The sequence below is a fragment of the Acomys minous genome, assembly GCF_964271855.1.
Source record: "Acomys minous genome assembly, chromosome: 2".
NCBI classification, from domain to species: domain Eukaryota; kingdom Metazoa; phylum Chordata; class Mammalia; order Rodentia; family Muridae; genus Acomys; species Acomys minous.
In genome coordinates this window covers 3,335,066-3,359,429 of record NC_140484.1, presented here as the reverse complement: position 1 = coordinate 3,359,429, position 24,364 = coordinate 3,335,066, and the positions used below count along the sequence as shown (strand labels likewise).

At 48.0% G+C, this 24,364-nt stretch overlaps 1 protein-coding gene across 5 annotated transcripts in view; it reads left to right on the top strand.

Annotated features, from left to right (window-relative positions):
* The window catches only part of ATRNL1 (attractin like 1), a 566,124-nt gene that overhangs the window by 178,842 nt on the left and 362,918 nt on the right, over nt 1-24,364 (top strand). The window lies entirely within an intron of this gene.

The window sequence follows — 24,364 nt, the reverse complement described above, 5'->3', positions numbered from 1 at the left end:
GTGCCAGTGGACTCAGTAGGAAGACAGTCAGTTTGCATTCTCTTTCCATAATTAAAAGTGACTCCAATTAATGAAATGAGTAGCACATTTACCTTGTGGATTAGTTAAATCTTGTAGCGTTGAATCAGTTCAATTCATTATTGACTAATTATCATATTGGTTAATGATTTGCTAAAATGGTGCTGAAAAAGGAAACATTTCTACCTTGTGTGATTTCTAATCTAGAAGCACTGCAGATGGCTTTGCCTAGAGTTAAGTCCCCAGATCAGCGGTTAAGTGACATACTAATGCAAGTCCTTAAGATAAAAAGAATTCCAAATGTAATCAGCTTTGGCAAGTGCTGTGTGTTACAGTGAACCCTGACATCTGTGGATGATTTTTTTTTTAACTGACCTTACTTCTTAGGGTTTTTGATATGCAAATTGGTATGTTGTACTCAGAGGGAAGGTTGTGCTCATAATTTCCAGAAGCACGCAGGCCTGCAGGGACTCTGGTGTTTATTCTCACTGGGGTTGGGGAGGATGGTGTTCCAGATAGAGTCAGTGCTGTGGGCTCTCAGGTTACTTTGTAAACAGCATCCTGTATGTGTACAGCCCATTGGTGTCTTCTTAGCTCCTCATAAGATGCAGCCCACGTTGGGATTTAGGCGGCGGAGCTGTGTGACGATCCATAAAGGCCCCAGTGGGAGGTTTTATTAAGGGAGGGTTACAGCGACTGTCTCTGGGTAGGCAGGGAAGCGGGGTGGGGGTGGGGGAGGTGACGGGTTTTCTTATAAGGTGGGGCAATGATCAGGTCAGAGATAACAGGTTTAAGTCTCCTGAGACTCTGGAGAGGGTACTGAGCCTGGGTGATACACTGGGTAGGGTCCTGTAGCTGGATGGCAACAGCAGGATGGTGCTCAGCGATAGAGAGGTTTTGGAGATCCTAGACTTGGGGGTCCACCCGAGGCCAGCAAAGGAAACGGTGTGTTGGAACTGGTAGGGTGGATTGTTAGGAGAATGAAGACAGAGGCTGCTGGTAGCTTGGGGACCAGCGAAGAGGGGAGCAAAGGAAATAGAGCCTGTCACTTTGACTAGAAGGTCCCTTCCCAATAAGGGGACAGGACAGGTTGGCACCACTAAACAAAGGTGGGTGAGGGGAACATCCCTGAAAGTGTAATTGAGCGGTGGGGTTTGGCGAGGTTGGTAAGGCTGTCCCCCTATCCCGACAATAGGGAAACAAGAAGGAGAGGTGGGTCCCCAAACTCTGTCAGGACTGAGTATGTGGTTCCGGTGTCCAGAAGAAAGGAGAGACATCGCTCTGGTACCATGATGACTATGCAGGGCTCCCTGTCAGAGAGGGCAGTGGTCAGGTCACGAGAGGGCAGTGGTCAGGTCACGAGAGGGCAGTGGTCAGGCCATGAGAGGGCAGTGGTCAGGTCACGAGAGGGCAGTGGTCAGGCCACGAGAGGGCAGTGGTCAGGCCACGGGAGGGCAGTGGTCAGGCCACAGGAGGGCAGTGGTCAGGCCACGGGAGGGCAGTGGTCAGGTCATGGGAGGGCAGTGGTCAGGCCATGGGAGGGCAGTGGTCAGGCCACGGGAACCTGGGCGCCTTCAGCCACCCATGGCCAGGCCTAGGAGGTTGGCTGGAGAGTGATCTGGGAGTGATGGCCCTTTGCTACGAGGGACACTGGGGCAACCAATAGCCCAATGTCCTTTGGACACAGCTCTGGTGGCTTGCAGGGCTTAGGGCAGGCCCAGGCCCAGTGACCCTACTGCCAACATTTGAAACAGAGACCTGGTGGTCCTCAAGCCGTAGGAGGTGAGGGAGCCTGGGTAGTCACCTAAGCTTGTCGGACGGCCTTGGCCAGCATTTGGTATTTTTGCCTGCAGGGTTTTTCCCTGAGACTTCAGCCTGTGGCATTAGAGGTCCTCTCTCCAAGCCCTTAAGCTTGGCCCTAATGTTGGGGAAATCCCGGGAAAAGAAATAGGTCATGATGAGTTGCCTGCCCTCTGGATTTCCAGGGTCTAGATTGGTATATTATAAGAGGGTCTTTGTAAAGTGCTCTAAAAATTAAGATGGGGTTTCCTTTTTGTCCTGAATGACTTCCTGGAGTTTTTCATAAGTTACTGGCTTGAGGGCAGCCTTACAGAGACCAGCCAGGAGGCAGGGCGCAAATGATCTCTAGTTAGAATGCCCTCCGAGGTGTTACAATTCCACGGGGTCCTGGTGTGCTGCGTCGGATTGGTTCACTTTGTCTGCATTCTAGCCTGCTCCCACGCTCACCTGCGCTCCTCAGGTAGTAGGTTGTTGGTAAGAATCATACACATGCATGTAAAATGGAAGATAAGACTACAGAATTGAGTGATATATTGAAATTCTTTAATGAAAGTAGAAGAAGCAGAAGTGTAGCATCCGAGCCACTTTTCTATTTGAGAGAGTTCAGTTATTGAGGATGGAACATGCACCCTAACCAGGCCAGCCAGGCCACCTGTGCAGCGGCCTCCAGCAAAGGAGGAACTGAGGTTGGTTTCATCTGAGTAGGGAGAAGAAGGGGGTTTTTCCTTAGAGCGAGACTGAGGAGCTGTGGCTTGGGGCTGGAAAGGTAGGCAGTTCTTCAGCAGGGTCAAAAGTCACAGAGGATTCTTGAGGCTTTGTAGCTAGGAAGAGCTGAGTGGGGGACAGGAAGGACAGAGGAAGGGTTTGGAGTGAAGAAGAAATAAAAAGCTTGAACAAAGGGAAGCTCCTTCCATTTACCTGATCACTGGCAGTAATTAAAAAGGTCCCGAATAACACTGGGGTTTAATGGGCCAGGCTGTTAGGCAGCCATTTGGATTTGCTATTTAAGGAGTAGTGAGGCCAAGATTTGTAGCAGAGGCTTGTGAACTTAGATGTTTATAAATCAGGGGCGTGAGCGCAGGGATCTGAAATTCTCCAGGAAGCATCCCAGCAAGGCCCCTGGAAGAATGAACCAACGGGCTGTTCCCACGGGACAGTAGGAGTCAGTGACCTGCCTAGGCGTCCCAAGAGCAAGGTTTGACTTGAAGAAGTGGGTGAACTGCTCCAGAGACTCGTCAGTCACTGGCCAGAGACCAGGATTTCAGTGGTGCTCGAGAAGGGAAGAGAGACAGCCGTGTTGGTAGCAGGCTGTGGTTGGGTTTTCCTCACTTCAGAAGGCACAAGGGTGACGCCAGACGATCAACCTTGGGCCTAGGGAAGCATTCATGCTGGCCAGGAAGGGGAGCTCACCAACGAGGCTGCTGTTGTGTGTAGGAGTGTAGCGATCCGGCAGCAGGAAAGTGGGCCTGTGAGCAGGTAGCCTGGGTCCCAGCGGCGTGACCCCAGCAGCGGAAGTAAGGTCCCAACAGCGTGGCCCCAGCAGCGGAAGTAAAGTAAGGTCCCAACAGCATGACCTCAGGAGCAGAAATAAGGTCCCAACAGCGTGACCTCCGGAGCGTAACCACCAATAGCGGTAATGGTGCCAGAACAGCCTATAGAGTTTCAGCACCAAGTGTTGGGGTTTATGCAGCAGAGCTACAGGATGGATCCACAAAGTCACGCCATGCTGCAGGTCCCGTGTGGAAGGTGTGATTAAGGGGGTCTCTGTCTCTGGGAGAGGTGGGGAAGGGGGAGGGACAAGTCCTCCTATAAGGTGACCCAGCTCATATGCAGGGAGAGCACGTGTTGTTCACGGGGACAGTTGGAAGTGTTTCATATCTTGGCAGCTGGTGATGGTTGTTCTGCCGTGGCTGAGTTCCTGAGACTGGCTGTGGAAATGCTCAATGTCCTGCTGTCATTTAGTCCTGTGGGGGTGACGTTAGAGGTGCCCGATTGCCAGCAGCCCACACTGCTGCACACAACCTCAGAACGCAGTGCAGTGTGAGTGTCACTCCTCCTACCATTCTGTCTGGGCTGACACGGCCATCAAGGACCCATAGTTCCTCCTTCTTGGAATGCGTGAATCAGCCCTGCTCCCAAACACCAGGCAGTTGTTCCCTACTGCTATCTTGCTCGGGTGTTTACGCGGTTCCTAGCTTCCTGTATCTTCTTTACTGGAGTCTACAAATACTGTCTGTTAAGAGACAGATAGTAAACTTTTCAAAATGTGCGAGCAAGCGATGTCCCTGGGCTTAGGCAGCAGGCTTGCTGTGGTGCTGAAGGAGCCAAGCACAGGAGAGCTGGTGAGCCAGGGGAACACTGCAGGATGAATAGAATCCCAGAGCCTGATTTTCCCAGCTTTTAGCCAGCTCACTCCTGAGTGCATTTACTAACTAGAAACTCAGGTTCTCTGGAGAAAGGATTTCCTGTCTTCATTAACTGTCCCTGAACTGAACTCCGTCTTCCTCTATTCTCTCTTTGAGTCACCCATAGTGGCCCTACATAACATGTGTGATCGCCCATCTCCACCTGCTGCTCACGATATTAATTTCTTTTCTTCACTTTTCACCTTCTGTTCCTTTATCTTTCCTTTTCAAAATCTGTATCATATTAGTCATTTTGCTCTAAAAACAAGCATATTTGTCCGTGAGTACAGTAATTCTAATTTTTGGTTTTGTTTGGTTTTTGAGACAGGGTTTCTCTGTGTAGCCTGGTTGTCCTGGGCTTACTTTTTAGATGAGGCTGGCCTTGAGCTCACAGACATCCACCTGTCTCTGCCTCCCAGGGCTGGGATTAAAGGTGTGCGCCACCATGCCTGTGCCTGGCTAATTCTATTGTTTGAATCTCAATACCTTCAGCATATTTACCCATCACAGTTGTAGGAAATCCATTCATACTATAAGCATTGCCCTTAAAGCTGAAACTTGAGGAAGCATTTTGAAATATTTATGTTTTATACTTTTGTTCCTTAGAATATAAGAAATTTTAAGGATAACAACACATTCAGTGTTTTTTTTTAAACAAAACACTAGAAGTTACAATTGAATGAGAATTGGGTTTTTAAAATAACTTATTTATTTTTGTTTTATATGCATTGGTGTTTTGCCTGCACGCTTGTGTGTGTGAGGGTGCTGGATCCTCACGAACTGGAGTTACAGACAGTTGTAAGCTGCCATGTGGGTGCTGGGGGTTGAACTCGGCCCAGCTGAAGAGCAGCTATTAATTGCTGAGCCATCTCACCAGCCCAAGTGAGCGTTATTTCGTGTATTAAAGTAAAAACACCTGATGCAAAATAGTGTGGATTGACCATATACTAGAAAGTTCAATTATGCGTGAGAATTGCAGGGAATGCACATATAAATTATTTAAATATTTAAAGCTTGGAGCTTCTGAATCTGCCTGCATATATTTAAGTTCAGTAGCTCTTTTATTAATGAAAAGAAAGCTCGTTCCGTGTGCACCGTTTGGTAGAGATGACTCTTTATTATGCTGCCCCATAGACAAAGTGACTTACAATATTCTAATCATTATGTGCGATCAAATATGTTCCATGGGCTCTTTGTCATTGAAATTCCTTCTAGTAATGAAATGTAAATTAGATAGTTTAAAATAATCTTATTGTTAAGCCAACACATGGACAGAATATTTTGAAGTGTGTTAATTTATTCTTTTAGAAGGCCACCACTAAACTTTAAACAAGCTCATGTTTACTGAGGTCCTCCAGTTGGCGTCCCCTTTCTGCTGCTGTTTCCGGCCAGGTCCTGGGTGAGCATGTGAGTGAGTGAGTGGGTGAGTGAGTGAGTGCGTGAGTGAGTGGGTGAGTGAGTGAGTGGGTGAGTGGGTGAGTGAGTGGGTGAGTGAGTGAGTGAGTGGGTGAGTAAGTGGGTGAGTGAGTGGGTGAGTGAGTGGGTGAGTGAGTGAGTGAGTGGGTGAGTGAGTGAGTGAGTGGGTGAGTGAGTGAGTGAGTGAGTGAGTGAGTGGGTGGGTGAGTGAGTGAGTGAGTGGGTGAGTAAGTGGGTGAGTGAGTGGGTGAGTGAGTGGGTGAGTGAGTGAGTGAGTGGGTGAGTGAGTGAGTGAGTGGGTGAGTGAGTGGGTGAGTGAGTGGGTGAGTGAGTGAGTGAGTGAGTGGGTGAGTGAGTGAGTGGGTGAGTGAGTGAGTGAGTGGGTGAGTGAGTGGGTGAGTGAGTGAGTGAGTGAGTGGGTGAGTGAGTGGGTGAGTGAGTGGGTGAGTGAGTGAGTGAGTGAGTGAGTGAGTGGGTGAGTGAGTGGGTGAGTGAGTGAGTGAGTGGGTGAGTGAGTGGGTGAGTGAGTGAGTGAGTGGGTGAGTGAGTGGGTGAGTGAGTGAGTGAGTGGGTGAGTGGGTGAGTGAGTGAGTGAGTGGGTGAGTGAGTGAGTGGGTGAGTGAGTGAGTGGGTGAGTGAGTGGGGGAGTGAGTGGGGGAGTGAGTGGGTGAGTGAGTGAGTGAGTGAGTGAGTGGGTGAGTGAGTGAGTGAGTGAGTGGGTGAGTGAGTGGGTGAGTGGGTGAGTGAGTGAGTGGGTGAGTGGGTGAGTGAGTGAGTGGGTGAGTGAGTAAGTGGGTGAGTGAGTGGGTGAGTGAGTGGGTGAGTGAGTGGGTGAGTGAGTGGGTGAGTAAGTGGGTGAGTGAGTGAGTGGGTGAATGAGTGAGTGGGTGAGTGAGTGGGTGAGTGAGTAAGTGGGTGAGTGAGTGGGTGAGTGAGTGAGTGGGTGAGTGAGTGAGTGGGTGAGTGGGTAAGTGAGTGAGTGGGTGAGTGAGTGAGTGAGTGAGTGAGTGAGTGGGTGAGTGAGTGGGTGAGTGAGTGGGTGAGTGAGTGAGTGAGTGAGTGGGTGAGTGAGTGGGTGAGTGAGTGGGTGAGTGAGTGGGTGAGTGAGTGAGTGGGTGAGTGAGTGGGTGAGTAAGTGGGTGAGTGAGTGGGTGAGTGAGTGGGTGAGTGAGTGAGTGAGTGGGTGAGTGAGTGAGTGAGTGGGTGAGTGAGTGGGTGAGTGGGTGGGTGAGTGGGTGAGTGAGTGAGTGAGTGAGTGGGTGAGTGAGTGAGTGGGTGAGTGAGTGAGTGGGTGAGTGAGTGGGTGAGTGAGTGGGGGAGTGAGTGGGTGAGTGAGTGAGTGAGTGAGTGAGTGGGTGAGTGAGTGAGTGAGTGAGTGGGTGAGTGAGTGGGTGAGTGGGTGGGTGAGTGGGTGAGTGAGTGAGTGGGTGAGTGGGTGAGTGAGTAAGTGGGTGAGTGAGTGGGTGAGTGAGTGGGTGAGTGAGTGGGTGAGTGAGTGGGTGAGTGAGTGAGTGGGTGAATGAGTGAGTGGGTGAGTGAGTGGGTGAATGAGTAAGTGGGTGAGTGAGTGGGTGAGTGAGTAAGTGGGTGAGTGAGTGGGTGAGTGAGTGAGTGGGTGAGTGAGTGAGTGGGTGAGTGAGTGAGTGGGTGAGTGAGTAAGTGGGTGAGTGGGTAAGTGAGTGAGTGGGTGAGTGAGTGAGTGAGTGAGTGAGTGGGTGAGTGAGTGGGTGAGTGAGTGGGTGAGTGAGTGAGTGAGTGAGTGGGTGAGTGAGTGGGTGAGTGAGTGGGTGAGTGAGTGGGTGAGTGAGTGGGTGAGTGAGTGAGTGGGTGAGTGTGTGGGTGAGTAAGTGGGTAAGTGGGTGAGTGAGTGGGTGAGTGAGTGAGTGAGTGAGTGGGTGAGTGGGTGGGTGAGTGAGTGAGTGGGTGAGTGGGTGAGTGGGTGAGTGAGTGGGTGAGTGAGTGAGTGGGTGAGTGAGTGGGTGAGTGAGTGAGTGAGTGAGTGGGTGAGTGAGTGAGTGAGTGAGTGGGTGAGTGAGTGGGTGAGTGAGTGGGTGAGTGAGTGGGTGAGTGAGTGGGTGAGTGAGTGGGTGAGTGAGTGAGTGAGTGAGTGGGTGAGTGAGTGAGTGGGTGAGTGAGTGGGTGAGTGAGTGAGTGGGTGAGTGAGTGGGTGGGTGAGTGGGTGGGTGAGTGAGTGAGTGAGTGAGTGAGTGGGTGAGTGGGTGGGTGGGTGAGTGGGTGAGTGAGTGGGTGAGTGAGTGAGTGAGTGAGTGAGTGGGTGGGTGAGTGAGTGGGTGAGTGAGTGGGTGAGTGAGTGAGTGGGTGAGTGAGTGGGTGAGTGAGTGGGTGAGTGAGTGAGTGAGTGAGTGGGTGAGTGAGTGAGTGAGTGAGTGGGTGAGTGAGTGGGTGAGTGAGTGGGTGAGTGGGTGAGTGAGTGGGTGAGTGAGTGGGTGAGTGAGTAAGTGGGTGAGTGAGTGGGTGAGTGAGTGGGTGAGTGAGTGGGTGAGTGAGTGGGTGAGTGAGTGAGTGGGTGAGTGAGTAAGTGGGTGAGTGAGTGGGTGAGTGAGTGGGTGAGTGAGTGGGTGAGTGAGTAAGTGGGTGAGTGAGTGGGTGAGTGAGTAAGTGGGTGAGTGAGTGGGTGAGTGAGTAAGTGGGTGAGTGAGTAAGTGGGTGAGTGAGTGGGTGAGTGAGTGGGTGAGTGAGTGGGTGAGTGAGTGGGTGAGTGAGTAAGTGGGTGAGTGAGTAAGTGGGTGAGTGAGTGGGTGAGTGAGTGGGTGAGTGAGTGGGTGAGTGAGTGAGTGGGTGAGTGAGTAAGTGAGTGAGTGAGTGAGAGAGTGGGTGAGTGAGAGAGTGAGTGAGTGAGTGAGTGAGTGAGTGGGTGAGTGAGTGAGTGAGTGAGTGGGTGAGTGGGTGGGTGAGTGGGTGAGTGGGTGAGTGGGTGAGTGAGTAAGTGGGTGGGTGAGTGAGTGAGTGAGTGAGTGGGTGAGTGGGTGAGTGGGTGGGTGGGTGAGTGGGTGAGTGAGTGGGTGAGTGAGTGGGTGAGTGAGTGAGTGGGTGAGTGAGTGAGTGAGTGGGTGAGTGAGTGGGTGAGTGAGTGGGTGAGTGAGTGGGTGAGTGAGTGGGTGAGTGAGTGAGTGAGTGGGTGAGTGAGTGGGTGAGTGAGTGGGTGAGTGAGTGGGTGAGTGAGTGAGTGAGTGAGTGAGTGGGTGAGTGAGTGAGTGGGTGAGTGAGTGAGTGGGTGAGTGAGTGGGTGAGTGAGTGGGTGAGTGAGTGGGTGAGTGAGTGAGTGAGTGGGTGAGTGAGTGAGTGAGTGAGTGGGTGAGTGAGTGGGTGAGTGAGTGAGTGAGTGAGTGGGTGAGTGAGTGGGTGAGTGAGTGGGTGAGTGAGTGAGTGAGTGAGTGAGTGGGTGAGTGGGTGAGTGAGTGGGTGAGTGAGTGAGTGAGTGAGTGGGTGAGTGAGTGAGTGAGTGAGTGAGTGAGTGGGTGAGTGAGTGGGTGAGTGAGTGAGTGGGTGAGTGAGTGAGTGAGTGAGTGGGTGAGTGAGTGAGTGGGTGAGTGAGTGGGTGAGTGAGTGAGTGGGTGAGTGAGTGGGTGGGTGAGTGGGTGGGTGAGTGAGTGAGTGAGTGAGTGGGTGAGTGAGTGAGTGGGTGAGTGAGTGGGTGAGTGAGTGGGTGAGTGAGTGGGTGAGTGAGTGGGTGAGTGAGTGAGTGAGTGAGTGAGTGGGTGAGTGAGTGGGTGAGTGAGTGGGTGAGTGGGTGAGTGAGTGAGTGGGTGAGTGAGTGGGTGAGTGAGTGGGTGAGTGAGTGGGTGAGTGAGTGAGTGAGTGAGTGGGTGAGTGAGTGGGTGAGTGAGTGAGTGAGTGAGTGAGTGGGTGAGTGAGTGGGTGAGTGAGTGAGTGAGTGAGTGAGTGGGTGAGTGAGTGGGTGAGTGAGTGGGTGAGTGAGTGAGTGAGTGGGTGAGTGAGTGGGTGAGTGAGTGGGTGAGTGAGTGAGTGAGTGGGTGGGTGAGTGAGTGGGTGAGTGGGTGAGTGAGTGGGTGAGTGAGTGGGTGAGTGAGTGGGTGAGTGAGTGAGTGGGTGAGTGAGTGGGTGAGTGAGTGGGTGAGTGAGTGGGTGAGTGAGTGGGTGAGTGAGTAAGTGGGTGAGTGAGTGGGTGAGTGAGTGGGTGAGTGAGTGGGTGAGTGAGTGAGTGGGTGAGTGAGTAAGTGAGTGAGTGAGTGAGAGAGTGGGTGAGTGAGAGAGTGAGTGAGTGAGTGAGTGAGTGGGTGAGTGAGTGAGTGAGTGAGTGGGTGGGTGAGTGGGTGAGTGGGTGAGTGGGTGAGTGAGTAAGTGGGTGGGTGAGTGAGTGAGTGGGTGAGTGGGTGAGTGGGTGGGTGGGTGAGTGGGTGAGTGAGTGGGTGAGTGGGTGAGTGAGTGAGTGAGTGAGTGAGTGGGTGAGTGAGTGAGTGAGTGGGTGAGTGAGTGAGTGAGTGAGTGGGTGAGTGAGTGGGTGAGTGAGTGGGTGAGTGAGTGAGTGAGTGGGTGAGTGAGTGGGTGAGTGAGTGGGTGAGTGAGTGGGTGAGTGAGTGAGTGAGTGGGTGAGTGAGTGAGTGGGTGAGTGAGTGAGTGGGTGAGTGAGTGGGTGAGTGAGTGAGTGGGTGAGTGAGTGGGTGAGTGAGTGGGTGAGTGAGTGAGTGAGTGAGTGGGTGAGTGAGTGAGTGAGTGAGTGAGTGGGTGAGTGAGTGGGTGAGTGAGTGGGTGAGTGAGTGAGTGAGTGAGTGGGTGAGTGAGTGAGTGAGTGAGTGGGTGAGTGAGTGAGTGAGTGAGTGAGTGGGTGAGTGAGTGAGTGGGTGAGTGAGTGAGTGAGTGAGTGGGTGAGTGAGTGGGTGAGTGAGTGGGTGAGTGGGTGGGTGAGTGGGTGAGTGAGTGGGTGAGTGAGTGAGTGAGTGGGTGGGTGGGTGAGTGGGTGAGTGAGTGGGTGAGTGAGTGAGTGGGTGAGTGAGTGAGTGGGTGAGTCAGTGGGTGAGTGAGTGGGTGAGTGAGTGGGTGAGTGAGTGGGTGAGTGAGTGGGTGAGTGAGTGAGTGAGTGAGTGAGTGGGTGAGTGAGTGGGTGAGTGAGTGAGTGAGTGGGTGGGTGGGTGAGTGGGTGAGTGAGTGGGTGAGTGAGTGAGTGGGTGAGTGAGTGAGTGGGTGAGTGAGTGGGTGAGTGAGTGAGTGAGTGGGTGAGTGAGTGAGTGAGTGGGTGAGTGAGTGGGTGGGTGAGTGGGTGGGTGGGTGAGTGGGTGAGTGAGTGGGTGAGTGAGTGGGTGAGTGGGTGAGTGAGTGAGTGAGTGAGTGGGTGAGTGAGTGGGTGAGTGAGTGGGTGAGTGAGTGGGTGAGTGGGTGAGTGAGTGAGTGAGTGAGTGTGTGGGTGAGTGGGCCAGCTTCCGCTCAGTCGTCATTCTGGGGCCGCCTCTCAAACACTGTGTCATGATTTTTCACCTCCTTAATTTGGAGACTTCTGATGGCAAACACAATTGGGCCAGTGTTAGGGGAACCATTTATAGACACAGCTTGGCTCCAATCTTAGCCCTTTGTACCATCTTAAGTAGGTCACCTCGCTCCTCCAAATCTCAGTCTTTTCACACTTGTAGAACCTAAGGGTTTTTGTTAGTGCTTTTGGGATATTTGATAAAACATCTCAGTAAATGCTTATAGAAATGATAGGAATTGTTTAGGGATTTTTTTAAACAATATTTTTTCTCTGTTGTCTAAAATGGAATAGCAAATGTTTCTCAACCTGAAAGGTCTTGATTGTTTAAGGAAACAAGTTAACTGGAAATATGACAGTGACATTTTAATGCTGCCGCTAATTCTCATTGTCCACTGGGTGTAGCTCCTGTCTGCACCGGGTGCACTGGGTGTAGTTCCTATCTGCACTGGGTGGCAGTGTTCTTGGAAGCTGTCATCTTTTTTCCTATTTGATTTATTTTACCCTGTAGGCTGGGATGTAATTTAGGACTTTCTCAACTATATAAGTTTTAATTGAAGCACTCTTAAAGACTAGGAAGTCACCACTTGGTGACTTCATAGACACAGTTGGCCTTCTACCTCTTACAGCCTGTCAGTACCCAACACCAACAGGAAGCCACACAGAGGTATTGGTATCACTTCTGAGTTCATACTTGATATTATTCAAATTCGTTTATTTCTCTTGTGTGCTGGCTAGTTTTATACCACTTGAGGCAGGCTAGAGTCATCCAAAAGGAGGGGACATTGGTTGAGAACACACCTCCATAAGCGCCTGCAATAGGACATTTTCTCAGTTAACAATTGATGGGGGAGGGCCCAGGCCATTGTGGGTGATGCCGTGCCTTGGCTGGTGCTCTTGGGTTCTATAAGGAAGCAGGCTGAGCAAGCCATGGAGATCAAGCCAGTGAGCAGCATCTCTCCTGCCCCACGTTCCTGCTCTGCTGGAGTTCCTGCCCTTAGTGCCTTTGGTGATGGAGCGTGACTGCGAACTTGAAATGAAATAAGCCCTTTGCTCCACAAGTTGCTTTTGGCCACGCTGTTTCACCACAGCACTAGTGACCCTAAGTTGGACATCTGGTCAACCATGCGTATGACTGTTTCCTATGTGTGATGTTTCCTAGTTCTGATTGTCAAATGGACTCAATGTGGAGGGCCCTAGAAGGCAATGCCAATGAAGAACTGTCTAGACTGGGTCGTCTCAAGGCATAACAGGAGGCAGCTTGGTGACCCTACAGACAGAAATTCCTGTTTCCCATCCCCCCCTCCTCGCCCCACTCCCAGGTAGTTGTACTTTGTTGTGGGATGGCCCCGCCCTGCGTGTGGGTGTTGCCATCTCATTCACTGGGTATGTTCTGCTTTAGGCGGGAAGTGAGCTGGCCAGCACCATGGCCCCATCACCCCGTGTACTCAAATTGCAAATCCTCTGAGAAGCAGATGCCAGTGTAGAATCTGACAAGCAAAATAGTGTTGGGGAAGCCCCATAACGGAAAACTGGGAGGGCGGGAGCAGGGCTGTGCTTGGTCTCTGCAGAGAAGGACAGAGGGCAGGCAGGCAGGCACCCTGGAGGGCAGGCAGGCAGGCACCCTGGAGGGCAGGCAGGCAGGCACCCTGGAGGGCAGGTAGGCAGGCACCCTGGAGGGCAGGCAGGCAGGCATGCTGGGCTGTACTAGCAGCATTTCTGCTCTGTTGAAGTGGCCATGGCTGATGTGCTTGAGATCTGTTGTTATATGTGTTTGCTGATCTCGAGGTGGTGAGCTGTCCTCAAGTCCCTGGAGTGATGTCCTGGTTGCTCTTCCAGGCTTCCAGTTGAAGCCATTCATACCCTCTGTGATGGTGGCTCAGCCCAGATCTCTGCCTCTGAGCACTGTGCAGCACTCGGGTATCTTCCACCGTCTGGAGGTGGTCAGTAGTCCAGGCTTCTGAGTTTAGTCCGTGACATTCCCTCTGGTTTCTCAGAGTGTGAGGGGAAAGCAGGAACTTGTGTCCATAGGGTCACCAAGCTGCCAGCTCTGTAATATTTAATCTTACTATATTTTTCTCCATGGATTGTTTTATAGGCACCTCAGTCTCCCCATTATGGCTCTTTTGAATAATGTCGCTATAAACACCTGTTTATAATTTTACAAACTCCAGTGTATAGCCAGAGTTGCTTATCATTCCAGATGCTTTCTGAAGGAGCTGTCCTACCTTGCTATCTTACCAGCAAGGATGGGAAATCTCCTAAGACGTGCGTTTAGTCTGTGGCCTCACCACCACGAGTCATTGTCTTTTCTGTTTAACTTATAGCCAAGTCTCGAGAGAGACAGAGATTAAACTTTTAAGTAGAAGAATCTAAAGGTTTCAAAAGCAATATATAAAACCCTCAAACATTAGAAAACCAAATGCAGAGAGCTGCTGTGGAGCAGAGCACGTAGACCGGAGGAACGCAGCTACCAAGCTCTGAGGAAAGAGGCACATGACCCTGCTTAGTGCAAGGATTTTTATAAATAGATAAAGCGCAGCAATGTGCATTTGCAGTGGATGAGAAATAAATCTAAGTAGTTAGGAAGCACAATCCGTGGCATCATCCGGAAGTTTTTGACATGATTCAAAGCCAAACAACCAAACAACCAAACAAAACCCCCGAAACAAAACAGCAAAGGACACGGAACAGCGTGAAGGATGCACAGAGTCCACAGGTGCCCCTGTCTCAGCGGTGAGCTCAGATGAAAGATCTGTTAACGTAAATGAGACCTGGGGCTCTGGGCCTCCCGAGGTAGAATCCATAAGCAAATGCTTATTGTGTTAGAAATCGACTCTGGAATTTTCTCCCTGGCTTCCTTATGGAAGAAAATAGATATTTCTTCCCTGGTGGCTCTTGTAAATTGGTGTAGTTAATGTGATGGGAACAAACTGGAGACGGGGCTGTTTATGGTGATTTAAACCAAATTCCACATGTAATCCACAGTGCTGAGTAAGAACACTAATGGTAAAAACAGGAGTCTTGTGGGTAACATCACACTTTCCCCAAATGTCACCTACTACCCACAAGGCAGCCTGCCTGTCAGGGAGCCTCCCTCCCAACGCTCTCCAGGTCTCTAGCTGTCAGGACCTACCTGAGTGCATCCCTCACTCTGCACTTCACTGCGTGCCTCACTGCGTTCCTCAGTGTGCGCCTCACTGCGTGTTCACTGCGTGCCTCACTGCAAGCCTCACTGTGTCTCACTGCGTGTTCACTGTGTGCCTCACTGTGTGCCTCAGTGCGTGCCTCAGTGTACGCCTCACTGCGTGCCTTACTGTGTGTCTCACTCCATGCCTCACTCAATGCCTCATTGGGTACCTCACTATGCACCTCACTGCATGTCTCACTCCATGCCTCACTGCAAGCCTCACTGTGTCTCACTGCGTGTTCACTGTGCGCCTCACTGCGTGTCTCACTCCATGCCTCACTGCAAGCCTCACTGTGTCTCACTGCATGTCTCCCTCCATTGCTTCTGAACCAGCTGAGTCCCCTTCTCTAGCCCCCACAAGGCTAAGTCTGCCTTCCATTATCACATTGAATCCAAAAGGGCCCAGCTAACATTTCTAAGGCATGAATTAAGTGACAAGACCTGATTCTTTAAAACTTCCTTTTCTGTTTATGCTTGAGATGGTGGCTTCAAGTTCCTCTGCCGCCTGCTCCAGTTGTTGGTGTCACTTCACGTTACCCGCCCCGACGTCAGTTCATCTGTGTGTGGTACTAGGTGGTGTACGAAGGGGGATGCTTTGCTGCTTTTCTTCTGCATTGCTTGTTTCCTTATTTGCTTTCATCTGAGTGTAGCATTTTAAGTTTTGTGCAGTAAGATTCATTTTCTGATGAAGTCATATGATCTCTTGTAAGTTCCAAGTTTGTTCTCAAACCCTAGAGGACGCCATTGTGGAACTGGTGCTCTGTCACATTCTTTCCTCTTTCCAGAATGGCTGACCTGCGCTTTGCTCCTTGCTTCACTCAGCAGCTATTTTAGTGGCTTCTTTCCCTAGTGTATTTCATTTGAGACTTGTCCAAGTTGTTTGTGTTTGTATCAGTAGCCCGTTATTTGCACTGTTCAGCTAGTGTTTTGTATTCGGACATTTCACAATTTATTCACACATTGGGAGATAGAGGCTATAATTTTATATTTTCTTTGTGTTTTATATGGATTCCATTTTATTTAGATTTTAGATGTGGAATTATGGGTGAGAGGTACGTGTCAATTCCTCTTAACAATACTTGGTCATTTCAGAGCGGCAGTGTCTTACTGACCTGCAAGCAAGAGGGCACCAGTTGTTCACATCTCTATCATGGCCCCGTTTCCTCACACATGACAGTGGTTCCAATGACCAGCACATGACAGTGCTTACCATTGTCCAACACATGACAGTGGTTCCCATGACCAGTACATGACAGTTGTTACCATGACCAGCACATGACTGTGGTTCCCATGACCAGCACATGACAGTGGTTACCATGACCAGCACATGACAGTGGTTCCCATGACCAGCACATGACAGAGGTTCCCATGACCAGCACATGACTGTGGTTACCATGGCCAGAATATGACAGTAGTTACCATGACCAGCACATGACAGTGCTTACCATTGTCCAACACATGACAGTGGTTCCCATGACCAGCACATGACAGTGGTTCCCATGACCAGCACATGACAGTGCTTACCATCACCAGCACATGACAGTGGTTACCATCACCAGCACATAACGGTGGTTACCATTGTCCAACACATGACAGTAGCTACCATTTCCCAGTTTGGGAGCATTCCCCAGTTTTCATTAAAGTCAGAGTTGGTGGGGACACTCTGTTGCCTCTTTTAAAAATTAATTTAATTTAAAAACCACATGACAGTGGTTCCCATGACCAGCACATGACAGTGGTTCCCATGACCAGCACATGACAATGGTTCCCATGACCAACACATGACAGTAGTTACCATGACCAGCACCTGACAGTGGTTCCCATGACCAGCACATGACAGTGCTTACCATCACCAGCACACGACAGTGGTTACCATCACCAGCACATAATGGTGGTTGCCATTGTCCAACACATGACAGTAGCTACCATTTCCCAGTTTGGGAGCATTCCCCAGTTTTCATTAAAGGTCAGAGTCGGTGGGGACACTCTGTTGCCCCTTTTAAAAATTAATTTAATTTAAAAACCACGTGACAGTGGTTACCATGACCAGCACACAACAGTGGTTCCCATCACCAGCATATGACTGTGTACTGTCATAGTCAGTGGTAACCACTGTCATGTGCTGGTCATGGTAAAATTAATTTAATTTAAAAAAGAAGATGTCTTAAAAGCCTATATGCCACAAAATTTGCAAATCGAAATCGACAATTTTCTTGATAAATACTAATTACCAAAATTGAGTCAAGAATAGGTAAACAAATGAAATAGTCCTATATTTTCTAAGGAAATAGAAGCAGTCATCAAAATCTCCCAACCAAAAAAGGCCCAGGACTGTATGGATTCAGTGCATAATTCTACCAGACCTTCAAAGAAGAGCTAATACCGATTCTCTCCAAAGTATTCCACAAAAGAGAAACAGAAGGAGCATTAACAAACTCATCCTATGAGGCCACAATCACCTGGATACCTAAACCTCACAAAGACCCAATAAAGAAAGAGGATTTCTGACCAGTTTCTCTTATGAACATTGATGCAAAAATACTCAATAAAATACTCGAAAACTAAATCCAAGAACACATCAAAATAGCATTTACCACAACCAAGTATGTTTCATCCCAGGCATGCAGGTGTGGTTCAATATACAGAAATCCATCAATGTAATCCATCATATAAACAAACTGAATGGGAAAAAAAACCACGTAATCATCTCCTTAGATGCTGAAAAAGAATTTAACAAAAATCCAACACCCTTTCATATTAACAATCTTGGAGAAATTGGTGATACAAGGCACATACCTAAACATAATAAAGGCAATATGCAGCAAGCCTACAGCCAACATCAAACTAAAAGGAGAGAAACTTAAATCAGTTCCATTGAGATGAGACTGTCCACTCCCTGTATCTCTTCAATATAGTACTTGAAGTCCTAGGTGGAGCAATAAGAAAACTAGAGGAGATCAAAGGGCTACAAATTGGAAGGGAAGTTGAATTATCACTATTTGCAGATGACATAGTGGTGACATGAGTGACCCCAAAACTTCTACCATCAGCAAAGAGGCTGGAGACAAAATCAATTTAAAAAATCGATAGCCCTCCTTTATATAAATTACAAACAGGCTAAGAAAGAAATTAGGGAAACAATGCCCTTTACAATAGCCATAAAAAACAATGTGACTTGGTGTAACTCTTACCAAGCAAGTGAAAGACTTATATGGAAAAAAAAACTTCAAGTGTCTGGAGAAAGCAATTGGAAAATATATCATAAGATGAAAAGATCTCCCATGTTCATGGATTTGTAGGATCAATATAGTAATTAAAGTACATCTTACCAAAAGCAATCTACAAATTCAATGCAATGCCCATCAAAATTCCTAAACAATTCTTTACAAACCTTGAAAGATCAATTCTCAACTTCATATGGAAAAAAAACTCAGAGTAGCTAAAACAGTCCTGTACAGTAAAAGATCTTCCAGAGGAATCTGCCTCCCAGATCTCAAACTGTACTGTACAGCAACAGTAATAAAAACAGCACGGTACTGCCATAGAAACAGGCTGGTTGATCAGTGGAATTGAATCGAAGACCCAGAAATAAACCCACACACCTAAGGAGACTTGATTTTTGACAAAGAAGCCAAATCCATACAATGGAAAAAAGATAGCATCTTCAACAAATGATGCTGGTCTAACTGGGTGTCTACATATCAAAAATGCAAATAGATCCATTTTTATAACCCTGCACAAAATTAAAGTCGTAAACTAAAGATCTTAACACAAAACCGGACCCACTAAATCTATTAAAAGAAAAAGCGGGAAAGAGCCTTGAACTCACTGGCACAGGAGACAACTTCTGATCAGAACACTAACAGCTCAGGCTCTAAGATCAACAACTGATAAGTGGGACCTCATGAAACTGAGAAGTGTCTGTAAGGCAAAGGACACTGCCAACAAAGTGACAGCCTACCGGCTAGGAAAAGGTCTGCACCAACCTTATATCTGACAAAGGGCTAATATATATCAAACTTAAGAAATTAAACACCACCAAACCAAATAACCCAATTTAAAAATTGGGATACAGAGCTAAACAGAATTTTCAACAGAGGAATATTGAATGGCTGAGAAACACTTAAAGAAGTGCTTGACATCCTAGTCATCAGGGAAATGCAGATCGAGATGACCCAGATTCCATCATCTTACAGCTGTCAGAATGGCTAAGATCAAAAACTCAAGAGGATGTGGAGAAAGAGGAGCACTCCTCCATTGCTGGTGGGAGTAGAAACTAGTACAACCACTTTGGAAATCTCTCTGGCACTTTCTCAGAAAATTAGGCAGAGTGCTACCTCAGACCCAGCTGTTCTACTCCTGACCACATACTCGAAAGATGCTCCCCCATACAACACGGACATTTGCTCAACTATGTTCATAGCAGACTTATTCTTAATAGCCAGAATCTGGAAGTAACTAAATGTCCCTCAACTGAAGAATGGACAAAGAAACTCTGGGACATTTGCACAATGGAATACTATTCAGCTATCAAGAACAAGGAAATCTTGAAATTTGCAGGCAAATGGATGGAACTAGAAATGATCATCCTGAGTGAGGTAACCCAGACTCAGAAAGACACGCATGGCGTATACTCACTTATTAGCCCAACATTGTTGTCCTATGAGAGACTCCACCCAGCGTGGGATTGGGACAGATACTGGGACATGCAGCCAGACTCTGGGTGAAGAGCTGTGAATTGTATAGCAGAGCTAGGGGATGGAACGATGGGTGGGTGAGAGTTGCCAGGAGCTCCACAAGGAGACTATCGAGCCTGGCGGGTCTGGTCCTAGGGGCTCTGCCCAAACTGATGTACCAACGAAGGACATTGCAAGCAGAAGACCTAGACACCTGTTCATGTGTAGCCAGTGGACAGCTCATTGTCCACAGGAGGGGGAGTGGGGCACTGCCTCTGACAAGAACTCCGGTGCCCTTTATTTGATCACTGCCCCTTAGGAGAGAAGATCTGTGTGAGCACAGAGGAAGGGGATGTAGGCTATCCAAGTGAGACCTGATAGGCTGTGGTCAGATGGTGGGGGAGGAGGAGGACCCCACTTGTCAGAGGCCTAGCGGTGGTGAATAGAATGGAAAAGGGAGGGAGGGTGGGATCAGAAAGATAGGAGATAGGAAATTATAATTGGATGTAATGTGAATAAATAATAATAATAATAATAATAATAATAATAATAATAATAATAACAACAGCAACAACAATAATAATTATTATTATTATTATTTTAGAAAAGATTTATTTTATGACTTCTTTTATTTTTTACTTTTTGAAATAATAATGTAATTACATAACTATCCATCCCATTTCTCAGTACAAATTCTCCCATGTACTTTTCATATTTTTAAATTCATAGCTTCTTTTTCATTAATTGTTGTTGCATGCATAATTGTGTATGTATAACTAAATATAACCTGCTCAGACTCTGTAATGCCACCCTTCAGCATGTTTTCAGAGCTGACCACTTGCTCTTGCATAGCCAGCTGTGGTGCTCTTTTCCCTGCCTGAATGTATCCCTGGTGTTGGTGTTGGTTGTTTGTGGTTGCTGGGGGCCAGGGAGGAGCCTCAGCAAGGAAAGGTGCAGGCCACCGGGCCCTGTGGCCTCAGCAAGGGAAGGTGCAGGCCACCGGGCCCTGTTGCCTCAGCAAGGGAAGGTGCAGGCCACCAGGCCCTGTTGCCTCAGCAAGGGAAGGTGCAGGCCACCGGGCCCTGTTGCCTGGGTTCTGCTCTCAGGGTCATCTTGAAAGAAGGAGAAATGCAGCTCCTTCAAATTACCCCCTGACCTCCACATGTGATGCAGATGGGGGTACGAATTCTGCTCTGGTGCAGACTGAATTGGGAGAGTCCTGCTGTGAATCACAAAGCCTTCAGGTACACACCGCACACGGGTAGCTGGAACAAAACATAATTGAAGTATTAATATTATCTACTGGGCGGTAAACAGCCCCATGAAATTGATGTAGCCAAGGAGCGATGCCTGAGGGGGAGCTGGGAGGGCCTTGGAGGTGGCCTGATTGCAGTGGCCATTCCTAACTCTTACCCTCATGTCCAGGACGGCCACTGTTGGTGGCTTTATCAGGAGCAAAGTCAGTTTTCTATGGATGACAAAAAGTGACATCTAACAAAAGTCTCATCTAAACATACAGATAAACTCTAAGAAGCAAGAAAACCAGTGAAAAATCTACCAATTCAGGGAAGTGTTATAATAAAGTTATACCCCCCCCCCTTTTTTTTTAATCAGAAGACTGTGTTGTCATGAACGTAAAGTCACCGATGGCGTGTAACTGTTCCACTTATGGGTGGAGTACATAGCTCAGGACTCAATCTGGACAGACTCCACTGATAAATACCAGGAGACTGGATGTGTACTTTATAAAGGATCAGATGCAGTAAATAAGAGAAGTGGACTCAGCCAAAATTGTATCAAGGACTTCGAGTCAAAACATGGTGACCATGAATGAGTAGGACAGAACTGCAAATGATCCTGTGTGCTGCCCGGAGCATGATGTCAGACACACCTCAGGCGTGGCAGGAGCTGAGACAGCACCATAGCAACAGACAGTGCCTTCTGATGCTGTCACTAGAGATGCTGTCTGAATTACCTCACACAAAAGGCAGATCACAGGCATTAAATGAACTGTGTCTTATGTAGCCTCAACTGCTTAAAAACAGTAGAGTGGAAAAAATATGACCATATTATGTAATAATGTGGAAACATGAGAAAGAACAAAGTGATTGATACACAAAGCAACAACAAGAGAGCTCTCTGAAGGAGGCTGAAAACAGAGAATGCACTTAGGATTTCATTTGCAGAAAGCTCAGAAATGGGCAAACTAGGCTTTGATGTTAAACCATTAGATCAGCATGATTTGATGAGGCACAAATGGTTCACCCAGTTCTTTATGAGGACGGATGTTCCACGGGCATGTTGTCTGATGATGTCATAGATTAACGTGCTTGATTTCTGCTCTTATGTTGCAGAGTGTTGGTTTACAGAAAAGGAGGGTGTGTTTGTTTTAACACACCACAGGAATTCCTTAGCAAAAGCTTTTTATCCTACAGCCTGGTTTCCAGTGATGTAATTCTAAATTGACTCAGCATAGAAAAAAACACTGTGCGCATTGATCTTTGTCACTTGTCACCAGTTTGACTTATTAGATATCATAAGTGCATCAGGAAGACTGTCCGTCCGCATTACCCTTCCCCGACTCCCGCGGCAAGGCTTGTCTGAGTCCTCACTTCTCCAAATCGCTCTACAGATGTTCGAATCTCTTCTCTTCTGGGAGATTAATTTTGCTGTATTTCTTCATGAATTTTAAATAAGTGATATATTTACTCGGTTTTATGGGTTCTCGCCGGGTCTTCATGTAACTGTCACCGTGGCTATATGGTAGCCATTTGACTGAGTGAGATGGGGCCCTCATCAGCCCCACGGTGGACTAAACCATTTAGTAGATCTTTAATGATTGATGAGAAGTGGGCGTGGTAAAAAGCCCTGAGCTGATTTACAGCAAAATGTATATTCCAGACATTCCTATCATCTATCTGTCTGTCTGTCTGTCTCTCTGTCTGTCTGTCTGTCTGCCTGCCTGTCCATCTCCTAGGTCAGAACATTTGGGCATCATGTGCCATAGTAAATCACAGTAGTCTGGGTGTCTTGAGGGTCTGAAAGCTGAGCAGATCAGGTGGCAGCACTTTCGTTTCTGATGAAAACCTTCAGCAAGAAAGCAAATGGATGCGCTGTGGCTTTTCTCTGGTGCTGCGTAAGGCAAGGATGGTGTGTGGCCTCTGCTTTCTTTCCTTTTCGCATGAGAACACTGTCCTGATTAGTTTCTGAAACTTGATAGAGACCTAGGGAAGAGGAAATCTCCACTGAGAAATCTCCTTCTTCTGATTGGCTTGTGGCACCTCTTTGAGGCATCGTCCTAATTGCTAATTGATGTAGGAGGGTCCTGGTCATTGGTGCCTTGGCATCCCTGGCAGGCAGGCCTGGGCTGTATGAGGCAGCTAGCTAAGCTAGCCTGGAGGTTGTGTTCTTCCACGGTCCCCGCTTCAGTTCCCACCTCATGGTTCCTGCCTTGGCACCACTTGATGCTGCACCGTAGCCCAAAAGCCAGTTAAACCCTGTCTCCCCCAAGCTGCTTTTGGCCTTGGTGTTCCTCAACAGAGAGCAAACTTGGTCAGACACTGGTCTTAACATATTGTGCCCCTGCTTTGTGTAATACAGTTACTTAAGTCCTCTCTTTAGGGCTGTTACATTAATTTGGGGGAGGGGACATTAACAGATGTCCTCTTGGCTCCAGTAGGGTGGCAGTGACCGTCCAAGTCATGATTGCCCCCAATTCTACCTTGGTGAATCAATGAGTTTATTTGGGGTTACTTACAGGAGCACATAAACTAGTGAAGAAAAGTCTCCCCATGACTGTTAAGCACTTATATAAGCTGGGGTAGGTCAAGGCTTTGTGGACCTTCCCAAGGAGCCTAACTGCTGTATATCCTCGATGAAGGACGATGCCCAGGAGCTCCTGTTGGCCTCAGTGAGGGAGGACCTGATGGGTCCAGTCTTCCTGCCTCCTGCTGGCTGTGCAGGGAGGCCCATCCTGCAGAGTAAATCTAAGACTGATGCTCTTATACCAGTTTCAGTCATGTTTTCTATACTTATATTTGAAATTATATTACTGATAGTGTATCCTAAGTGTACATGGTAATTACCCTCCATTGAAAATGCTTAGATTCCACCCTTACTCCCACTTCTGTAATGTTTTCATATGTGATGAGGTAGCTTGGTTCACCAACACACATCTAAATACAATGTTCATGCTTTAATATACCTATGTTCACAGGCTGAAGGTAGTGTAGTTTTTAGTGTACCCGTATTTTGTCCACTGTGTGAGGTCACTACTTGCTGGAGCGGGTCAACACTGTAAATTCTGGGGTTTTGGAGCATTCATATATCAGATTAGATTTTTCTCTGCCCAGTCACCCTGCCTTACAATCTAGTGCGGTGTGCAATTTTTGCAATCAGTGTACTGTTTGCACCATCACCCGCATGATTGTCTTCAGTCATCAACTCTTAGCAGATGGATAAATTGACAAACCTCAAATTCTTTCAATTCATTTGACATTACTGCTTTTAAATTGGTTCATCGTGTTGACATTGTGCCTGGTGAGAATAAAGTCCTCACGGGCATTGGCAGTTCACTGCAGGTTTGCTCCGGGTATCAGTCACTGAGGGCAGTCATCTTACACATGTAATAAAGTCCTCTAGTATAATACTGCCCTAGCTCCTAAGGTTTTTTTTAGTAAAATATAAGAATAATGTATGCAAATTATTTTAATATTTAATATTTATCGCTCTTGTTCACTTAAGCTGCAGTTTACAAAGACGGTGAGAAGATTATTCTCCTTTGTCACCGCGGAGTTCTCTTTCCACCCTGGTCTCTGTTGCGGTGCAGGCTCTCGTCACACTATGTTCTCAGCTGCTCTCAGCTGCTCCAGATGAGTGGTTCTCAGCCTGTGGGTCACAGTCCCCACAGGGGGTTGGATGTCAGGTGCCCTGCATACCAGGTGTTTACATCCCAATCCATAACAGTACCAGAATCACAGCTATGATGTAGCAATGAGAATAATTTTATGGTTGGTGCAGTCATCACACCATGAGGATATTGATGGATGCTTCCAGTTGTTGTATTAGCGATTCCTTAAAAAGAGGTTGCTTTGTAAGGTTTGTGATGAAATCATTGCAGTATCTCTCCCTAAGTTTCTAATTTTCACCTCAGCTCTATTTTGTACACTTCCATAACATAGATGTGCCAGACCATTAGACCTCTGGTCCTGTTCTCAAGACTGCACAGTCAGTCTCTCCCCCCCACCCCCCGCCTTCCCCACCCCTGTCTTCATCTCCCTTCAACCCTTCTCTCTCTGTCTTCCCCCTCAACCCCTCTGTCTCTTTCCTTCTCCATTTTCTCTCTTCTCTTGGAAAGCCCACACATTTGTTCTCAGTTTCCACTCCAGATTCTTCTCGAGCCATTTTATGGGATAAG